At 37.2% G+C, this 7,812-nt stretch overlaps 1 long non-coding RNA gene across 1 annotated transcript; it reads left to right on the forward strand.

The window, feature by feature from the left end:
• Positions 1–3,905: 3,905 nt before the first annotated feature.
• On the forward strand, positions 3,906–5,750 carry LOC120069279. Its single transcript, XR_005479496.1, has 5 exons — positions 3,906–4,465; positions 4,561–4,625; positions 4,721–4,775; positions 4,909–4,978; positions 5,688–5,750. It is a non-coding gene; the product is annotated as an uncharacterized LOC120069279 (long non-coding RNA).
• Positions 5,751–7,812: the final 2,062 nt, after the last annotated feature.

The raw sequence follows: 7,812 nt of genomic DNA on the forward strand, positions 1-7,812 counted from the left end.
GGACAAGAACATTGCGGTTGACTTGTTAAAGGAATCTTTAGCTTATGCTTGAGTACAAACATTGTTTAAATTTGGGGGTGTGATAACGGGCAGAAATGCACGTTATCATAGTACTAAGTTCTTAAACATTGTTGGATTACATTAATGAAATATGTTAACTTGCGTCCATTAAGCATCAATTTCATAATATTGCGGTCACATGCGTTCAGCGTATTAGAACAGTTGATCTTTGTATTTTTGTGCAGAATATGCGTTAACGCAATGCAAGAATTGCGATCATAGGAAATCATTGGTTGAGCGCAACTTCACCGTAAGGCTTTGTGTTGTTTGTGCTTGCAAACATTCGCCTAAGAAGGATCGCCACAACTTGGTCAGTGCAACATGGTGTGCGCATCTGGGTGAAAGGCCAATTAAGCGCGATGGGACAGAAAGCTGATGACAGTCGAATCCAAATTAAGTTGACACCGATAAGGGTCACAAAGTACATTCAACTTTTTCAATGACAATTATTCGGCGCATCAGTTAGGAATTAAAGTTGTCCCATTTGTACAACCAGGAGAGAGAAGCCGCCGTTCACCATGGATGCTCTATAAATACCAAGGGCATTCTTTAGAAAAGGGGTTCACCGTTTTTACATTCTTTTGTTCCACAAGTTCACGCCTCTGTCCATAGTATTTCTTTCATTTTAAGGCGAAGCAAGAGAAGAGTGGTGATGTCGGAGATTGCTCAGGAAAACTCGAGAAAACCTTGGGGCAAAGAAGCAGAGAGCGGGTCGACTCTCGCAAGAGCGGGATTATCTTTTAAGCATAAGTAGAAATCAGTGTAAAAGCCTGGACAGCAAGAGATTGCTTCCAAGCCCTTTATTCTATACTTGCATTGTTATTTTGTACTTCATCTTCATATTTATACAATGGAAGTTCTATTTCTACATCTATTCACTCTCTTAGTTCGCATGAGTAGCTAAACTAGTCAAATAGGTTGAGGAAAACTAAGCTAACATGACCTAGGAAGTTAATTGCTTACGATTGTCTTTATTTATGTTGTGCCATATACCCTTTAGAGCTACTCGAGAAAGATTCTAAAGAAAGAACCTAATGACTCAAGAGAGCTAGGTTAGAATCTGGGCTCGAGAGAACAAGATTAGAACTGCATAAACAAGAGGTATGGACTTAGAGATAAGCTCTGTTCGTCAACTTGCATCACATGCATTCTAGAGATGAGAATGATATTATGTGGTCGCCTTATTTGTATGTGTCATTTCGTCATCGCATAAATAAGAATAGAGGCTTATGTGTAGGTCCTATAGACTTAGTGCATATATCACATGTGTTCTAACCTTAGAAGCCGTGGCATTCGCACCGAGAGGTGGTTTACTATTGTATGCATGTTGGATGATCGCATAGCATGAACGCATCCTAGGAAGTGTTAGCTGAAACTTTTCTCAACCCGTTCACCACATATTCATCGCATCTCCCGTCTATCAACTCTTTTCAAACTCCGCCGCATTTATTATTTATTTTTCATCAACGCAAACAACAAACCCAACACTTTATTTATTGATACGGTTACCTCAAAGTCTTCATAAAAATTACCAATGCAATCTGTTTTCAAAGGTCCCTGTGTTCGACCCTGGACTTACCAGGAAACTCAGAGGAATTTACACTTGAATTCCGCTTGTGAAACTTAAGTGCACAACACAATTCCATCAATGCATATCATTCACATTTCCACTTCATAAAACCAAGCATCAGCTATCAATAAGCATTCTCCCCAAAATTGAATGGGAACACGAGATTGAAACATCAATGCCCTTGCCACATTTAATAAGTGTTGGTATTTCCTTTAAACCACTGAATTTTGTTTAGGACACTCTACACATGAAAAATGGTGAATAACTCCTTTGGATGAAAATAAATCTTAAAAGAATAATTCAGGAGCACTATCTTATTGAAAACATTTGATCCTGGTTTCATAGGGTTTCAACCAAAGAAAAGAATTGTGTAATAATTTTCAAGGCATCAGATTTATTCTTCATTATGAAAACCTGGGTATACCTTGAAAAATCATCAACAATAGTTAAAAAATAATGACAACCAACATGTGTGGGAGAGGGATAGGGACCCCAGGTGTCGCAATGAATCAATTCAAACATTTTATTTGCTAAATGTTGATTACAATGGAAACTCAAATGTTTTTGCTTTGCTAAAGGACAAATGAGATAAGATTCATGTGTAGAAATTCTAAGAGGATCAACAGATATCAAGGTCTTTAAAGAATTCAAATGTTTATGAGAAAGATTTCCAAGTCTATCATGCTAAGTACAAACTGAGCAATGAGATGTATTACAAACAACAGCATCTGTAGGAACTTGCTTATTTTGTTGTTCGATGTGAAATAGGTAAAGGCCTTGCCATAAGCTAGTCTTCCTAATCATCTTAAAAGACAAATTGTCCTGAATTATATAAGAAGATTCAACAAATTTGACAATAATAGGCAATTGTTTAGTGATAGCAATGATAGAAATCAAGTTGAAAGAGAAATGAGGTATGAACAAAACAGCTTGAAGTACAAAGTTGGAGGATAACTTCATAGTTCCAATATATTGAACAAAAATCTTAGACTAATTTGATAAAGAAACTGAAGCATTAGCAATATGCATAAGAGATATAAAGGCATCTTGTTGATAAAATATGTGAGTTGTTGCTCCAGAATCTAAAAACCAAGCACCGGACATAATAAGAGAAGCAGGGGAAGCAGGCAGATACCTACAACATGTGAGGTAGTGGTAGATGATTCAGTGTCAGTCTTGGACTTGGCCGAATGAGACTGTAACAAGGACAATAACCCCTGGCACTATTCAGGTGTCAAAGAAGAAAGCGAATGAGATGGAATTGCTTTCTTGGGTGAAAGATTTTTCTGGTGAAGTCGATGACCTGGTGGATAGCCATGCAGTTTATAGCAACGATCAACAGTGTGTCCATATATGTTACAGTATGAACAAATGAGTTGATCTTTCTTCTTGGATGTATTTGAATGCTTGGATGAGGCATTGGGAGTGCCATTGGTTGTTGAAGAGTTCTTGACCATGAGTGCAGTTATGGAAGAAATAGATTGCGTTAAGGTAGAAGATGGAATTGCACACTGTTATGCTTCTTGAACAACCAAAGAAAACACTCGATTAATGGTTGGTTCAAGCTAGATTAGTAACAACTGAGCTTGGATTTGTCTGAAAGAGTCATTGAGACCCATAAGTAAGACCATTACGTATTCAGTTTGGAAATATTGAACAAGGTCTTTGACACCACCACAAGTACAACGACCACAAAAACATATAGGCCAGTAAGAAACTAATTCATTCCAGAGAGATTTCAATTTTGCATAATATGCAGTCACATAGGTTTGATCTTGAGAAAGATTCGATAACTCATGTCGAAGTTGGAAGACTCTTGGACGATTCTTGCATTGATATCGTTCTTGAAGATCAACCCAAATTTTGCGAGCAGAATCAACGAAATTGATGATTGCAGATATCTCCTTGGATAATGAATTGAGAATCCAGACAATGAATACACCATTGCAAATAATCCAAGAACTGAGCAAATCACACCTATTAGACGTGGAATGGATCCATCAACAAATCTCAATTTGTAACACTCCGAATTTTTTTATTTATGTAATTTCAGTAATTTTTATTAATTGAAGGAATTTTTGGAATTTTGGACTTTAAGTGTAATTGCGGGAATTTAATTATTGACGTTGGAAATTATTTATGTTGGAAATGAATGGCAAGAGTTAATTCTTTTTAAAAGGAAGGGAGTTTAAAGAATTTATGTGGATTAAGAAAAGAATAAAATATAATATAATATATTTTATTTTATTTTATTCTTTCCTTTTCTTTTCTATTTCTTTTTCTTTTTCTCCCTCCCTTCCCCTCTTCTTTCTCACGCAGACACCCCCCATTTTACCCTTTGCTGTTCACGTGCCCTAGCAAACGCCTCAACTCCAGCTACCAGCCACGAATCCCGCTGCACGCCAAACACCCTCCATCTCCCGCATCTCTCTCTCTCTCGACAACCCTCGCCTTCGCACCGTTCGTCTCTCCCAACTGCATCGTCCCTTCGCTCGCGTCGAATCTCGCCAATTGGTCAAGTCGCGTCGCTTCCCGATCGACGCCTCAAACCCAGCCACACGTCCATCCGAAGTAGTGTGCCACTCGTCCTTGTGCGCCACCGCGTCTCCCCAAGGTCGTTTGTGTCGGATCTAAGGATTCGACTGCACCTCTAGTAGCTGCCCGAAACCGCGAGCACGCCGCCACCCAACGCTGTTTGGTTGAGGCCGAGCCGCTCGTCCAAGACCTCTGCCACTGCTCACTGTCGCTTCTCCGTCTGGCCAGTTGTCGGTTCGAACTTTTCCGTGCACCGCCTATCCCTTACCGCCGTTGTGGTTGCTGTCAGATCTATTTTGGGTAAGACTTTAGTTTCAGGTGTTTTCCTTGAAGTTTTGGGTGTTTTTTTGTTTTGAAATCATGTTGGTTAAAATCCATTATGATTGGACTTTCAGAAGCAAGATTCAGAAGATTGTGGGACGTTGCTCATCGAGGAAGAGATCGATTTTCGACTGAAATTGTTAAGTTGGATTAGTAGTTGGGTTGGGTGTCTTTTGGGTTAAAAATACTTATAAAAAAATTAAGTTATTAATTTTGGACTCAAATTTTGTTCAGGTTGGCCTTTTGGTTTGAGTTTTGGAATTTATTTTGGGGTCAACCCAGGATTTTGGTAAGTTAAATTTGAGGACATTGGGTTTAATTTGGCTAGTTGGATTTAGACCCTAAAGATGAATTTAAAACTTTGGATTTATTTTCTTTTTGGACTATGGGTGCTAAATTAATATTTGTAATGTATGTTATAGGGTGGATTCAAAGCCTTCCAAGATATGTAAGAAGGTTAATTACTTGGATTAATTTGTGACCAAATTTGAGGTAAGTAATCTTACTACTGGAACTGCCCACGGGCCAGGTACTGGATGTATGCTAGCATGATAGATGAATGTTATGGCAGAATGACAACATGATGAACTAATAGTTTAGTACAACCGATGTATATTCTTGCTTGAGGGTCTGAAAGATGTATTTGTGCATATAGATATATGAATGCTAGCATGAGATGATATTTGATTCCATAAGGTTGTATATGATCTGTGGATATTGAGGCATGTGTGTATGTTGTAGAGACATGATGTTGAGGCATATATGTATGTCATAGAACCATATTGTGATAATTATGGTGTTGAGCCTACGATAGTAATTTTATTAATTAGTTAGAATGCCCACTAGGTTCGTGTCTCCTTCGGGATTCACCAGTTTATGTTTCCTTTGGAACTCACCAATTTGTGTCTCCTTCGGGATTCACCAGATATTATGTGTCTTTAAGGATTCACCCGTTTGTGTTTCCTCGGGATTCACCAGTTATTGTGTTTCCTTCGGGATTCACTAGATGTAGTGGGCATATTTAGCTACAATAGGATTGAAATAAGTTTTTCATGTATATATGTGTCTCATGAGGACTAGGACAGTTTATATGTTCCACTAGAGGTAGGCATCTAGAGTACATAGATGCCTAACCTAACCCCAGTAGTGGAGTTATTTACTGAGTATTTTATACTCATTCTTTCTCATGTTGTTGTTTCAGATAAAGGTAGAGATGCACCAGCGAGGACAAGCAAAATTCGTGATCGAGCCACTGGAACTAGTTTTATGCTTCCGCTCATGAGATTTAGACTTCTTTTCATGTTTTTTCTTAACTTTCAGTTTTGATGTTTGAAACTTACTATTAAGAATTGTTTTCAGACTTATTTATTATCATTTATAATTTATGAGTACCCTATTGTTGTTTTTAATATTTGAATTTAATGAAAGTCTTTTGAACTTACCTTATTTATTTAGCATTTATTTCACCATAAAAGAGTGTCGTTTTAAGTTCCATGCATGCATGTATTTAGTAACGACCTAACTTAAGTCCTAGGAGGTTGGGTCGTTACACAATTTGTTCTTCACAATGAGACCGATGACCATGGCTTGACTCCAAGATGTGTAAGAGGTAGTTGGGATGTTAGGGTTTCATAAAGAAGGAAGGTGGATCTTCATCGACCATGGCCAAAAGTTTCAAGAAAGAAAGGAAGAGAAGTAGGGTGTGGGAAGAAGGAACTCAAAAAAGAAACGCAAAATTTTCATCTGATACCATATTCAGACTTGAGTTTTGGATAAAAATATTCCCTCATTTTATTAGAGTGTACAAGAGGCAAATATAGATACTTAGATACAATTGAGTTAGAAACTAACTCTAGTTAAAATACAAAGAGTAAAACTAAATCTAATAATTCTCGCAAGATTTGGTAGCTGAATAGCGCCGGCAGATCGGCAGAACTTAATGAAAATGGATGTCGGTGGATGGAACTCGAATCATGCAACCAACGACGGTTGTTCGTGAGTCGTACACTTAGCAACCAATGGCAAGATCCGAGCGATTAGAAGCTGCAGCCGGCGAAAACTGGCATCGCGAGGCTGATCCCCGATGTGACAATCGGCGGACAAGCAGCAATGGCTTGAGACGTGAAGTGTAGGACGACTTTAGGAGAGAGAGATCTGCTTACCAACGTTCAATCGGAGGCGATGCGCGATGATGACTGACGACGCGGAGGAGCAATTGCACGGTGAGTGGCATAACCTGAGTGGCTGGCTGGGAGAAGGCTGAGGTGAGAGTGGTGTACGGCTGGTGACCCACACGAAGAAGAAGAAAACGATGGATAAGGGTTTTTAAAGGGAGGGTTACCACGTGCGTAGCAGAGAAAGAGAGAGAAAAATTTAATTCAATGTTTTTTTCTTTTTCTTTTTACTTCCAATCCTAAAACATAAATTTATATATTATAATAAGTTTTTTCCTCTTCCTTCTTAAATCCCAAATCCATACTAAACTCCAAAATTCTTCTTATTAACCCTAATTATATCAAGCCCAATGTCCTAAATCTTTTCCAAAATATCTCTTCAATATATTTTAAATCCTCCACCACTTAATAAAAATTGAATTATTTTATTAAAATAATCCAATTTTGATTACAAAACCAAATGTAATCCAATTAATTCAAAGTAATCAATTTGAAATTAATTTAGCAAGTTAATTAAATTTTAAACTCCAAATTTAATTATCCAATTTTTCTCAAACAAATTATCCAATAAATTTCAAAATTCCCAAATTTTTTACAAGTATCCTTCAAATTAAATAGCTTACCTCCCGGACTCAGTTGTAGACTCCATTTAACTAAATAATATCCAAACAATTTGAGGTAAATTAATGAAAATTACATGAAAATTCAGGGTATTACATAAAATCAGTCTACCACATTGTAGTCTAATGATAATATCAACCAACCACACTGGAGTAACAAGTTTATATCCCTCAAACCCTAACCCCCTATTCAAGTATTTTTAGAAAATTACCATTTTTTTGTCTAATAGATATTTGGATAACTCCATTTAATCATTGATATATATATGCGGCAAAGCAAGGACTTGTGATGTATATAGATGCACTAAAGAGAATAACCCAGCCAGCCACTCCTCCTCCCCCAAACGTCCCTTAAAAATGGGTATGTTACATACTAAATTATTATTATTATTATGATCATCATCATCATCTAAAATTTCAAGTATTAGTTATTACAAATTAAAATAATAATAATGATGAGATTAAAGTGGAGTGATTTTTAACCAAATAAAAAATAAAACATAATAAAATGGAAGAGACGCCAGAAATATTT

Source organism: Benincasa hispida, unplaced genomic scaffold, assembly GCF_009727055.1.
Source record: "Benincasa hispida cultivar B227 unplaced genomic scaffold, ASM972705v1 Contig306, whole genome shotgun sequence".
NCBI classification, from domain to species: Eukaryota; Viridiplantae; Streptophyta; class Magnoliopsida; order Cucurbitales; family Cucurbitaceae; genus Benincasa; species Benincasa hispida.